Here is a 2,174-nt window from a genome sequence, read left to right as displayed (position 1 = left end):
CCAAATAATAATGGTGTGGCACAAAGTGAGTGCTTCTTAAATTCCAGCTGTGTGTGTGTGTGTGCGCGTGTGTGTGTGTATGAGAGAGACAGAGAGAGAGAGAGAGAGAAAGAGAGAGAGAGAGAGAGAAAGAGAGAGAGAGAGAGGTGTTCAGTAGCCAATACCCAAAGTAAAGTTGAAAACTTAGATGCTGCAGGGCTGAGGCAGGTGAAGAAAGCAAACAAAGCCACTGACGTATTGGGCAGTAGGGAGTGGTAGGGACTGTGGCAAACTGGAACCCCACAGCGTGTCTAAAAGGGGCAGCTTCAGACACTAAGTCTGACCCTCGTGGAGGAGGGCTAGATCGTCATAGTTTTGTTTTTTTTAAGCCACATTCTTGATTTTATGTGAGAGCCCTCATTTAAAAAATGTTGGCACTAACCTAAAAAAAGAAACAAACCCCAAAAACAAAAGCAAAAACAAACAAACAAAAACCCAGAAAAGGAAAAAAAAACCCCAACAACAAAATAACACTTTGAGCCAATCATTACACACGTGCAGCTGGACTGGCCTGCAGGTTACCAGTCTGAGACCCCCGGGTTTGATGCTGAGCACACCTTCCGAGTGGCCGTCATTGTTCTTGCTTACGAATGACATCAAATGAGGCAAACTTACCTGGTGCTGATGTAACAGAAAGGCGGGCTTGGGTTCACGCTCCAGAAAAATTTCAGATCGAAATGTTGGACATATCATGGCCCATCCCTGGAGCCTTGGTTCCCCACTTCCTGTTTACATCTGGGGAAACTGAGGCCCAAAGAGGTAAACAGCCTTGACCAAGGGTTTTAGACTCACCCCGAGGCCTCTGGGCTCCCAGCTGGGGTCTCTCCTTTCTCCCCCTCAGCCCCTGCTGCAGAGTGGCCTCCAAACTGAGAAGTGGCTTGATTTTGCCCCACTTTGCCGGGCTCTCGCCTGGGCTGCCAGCAGAGGTGCTAAGCGGGACACGGCAGTGGCCGGGAGGAGGAAAGGGGAAGGAGAGGCCAATCCCCAGACAGCCTGGCCCTTGTGGGGGGAACCGATATATCAGGAACACCCAAGTGTCCCCAGTTCTCAGCCCCCACGGTGGGCAGAGATCAGGGACTTTCTCAGGCCCATGAGGGTGGATGGGGTCAGGGGAACCCAGGGGGGAGCCCCATTCCCTTCCTCTCTGACACCTGTTCCTCCTTCTTAAGAAAAGAGGAAGTCATGGGCTGATGTCTAAGGCTAAAATTACTCTTGAACATGGCGGGTGGTAGGTGGTGGCCTTGGGGGCAGTTCAGGGTTCCAGACGAGCAGGGTGTGGGTAGAGGCCCTCCCTCTGGGCAGCTCCAGGTACCTAGCCCCTGGTCAGGCTCACTGTCAATGCAGAGCTGGCCCAGGAATTGGCATGCATCCAGGGAGGGTATTATTTCATGTGTGAATACAACCCGTAAATAAACACTGGAGCACACTCTCAGGCTAAATATAGCCAGGCAAGTGTGAGAGGTGAGTGGGGCGTGGTTTGTGGGGGCCAGATGCACCCAGGATGAAGCCACACCCTCTTCCTGAGTTCCCTCTGCTGCAGCTGGGGGAACCAGCCCTCCCTGCAGGTGGCCAGGCCTGGGACTCACACAGACAGGCACTACAATTTACAGTTTGTAGAGGGCAGAGGCTGGGGCTGGGGGCTGCATGCAGGATAGGCTCCGGAACCAGCCAAACTGGGATCGCTACTAAGCTTCAGTTTCCTTGTCTGGAACATGGAGATAATAGCATCTACATGGGATGTTTGAGGGTTAAATGTGATAGTTCAGGCTTAGTTCCTGACATTAGTACTCCACGGTAGCTAGTGTTGAATGCAAGAGAGTGTGGTGGAGAGCTGAGAGTTCAAATCCTGCCTGGGCTCAAACCTTGGCTCTGCCACTTAACAGCTGCGTGGGCTTGCTTACGTAACCGTCCCTCTGTGGGCTTCAGCTGCCTCCTCTGTAAAATGGAGATATAATACCTCCTGGGGTTAGTATTAAATAAACAAATGTATGGAGAAGTAGCTGGCCTGTTGCTCTTCAGTATCACCGTAAATCATAGATCTGGGTTTGAATCCTGTCTCCCTTTTTTTTTTTTTTAAAGATTTTATTGGGGAGTTGGGGGAGGGGAACAGCGCTGGGGAATTGGGGGAAAGGGAA

The 2,174-nt window shown here is 51.2% G+C and overlaps 1 protein-coding gene across 1 annotated transcript in view; it reads left to right on the top strand.

Moving 5' to 3' along the window:
- RASAL1 (RAS protein activator like 1) overlaps positions 1-2,174 on the top strand; it is a 36,496-nt gene that overhangs the window by 18,577 nt on the left and 15,745 nt on the right. The gene's annotated exons all lie outside the window — the stretch shown is intronic.

The sequence above is a fragment of the Hipposideros armiger genome, unplaced genomic scaffold, assembly GCF_001890085.2.
Source record: "Hipposideros armiger isolate ML-2016 unplaced genomic scaffold, ASM189008v1 scaffold_62, whole genome shotgun sequence".
Classification (NCBI taxonomy): domain Eukaryota; kingdom Metazoa; phylum Chordata; class Mammalia; order Chiroptera; family Hipposideridae; genus Hipposideros; species Hipposideros armiger.
This window is presented reverse-complemented; position numbering and strand designations above follow the sequence as displayed.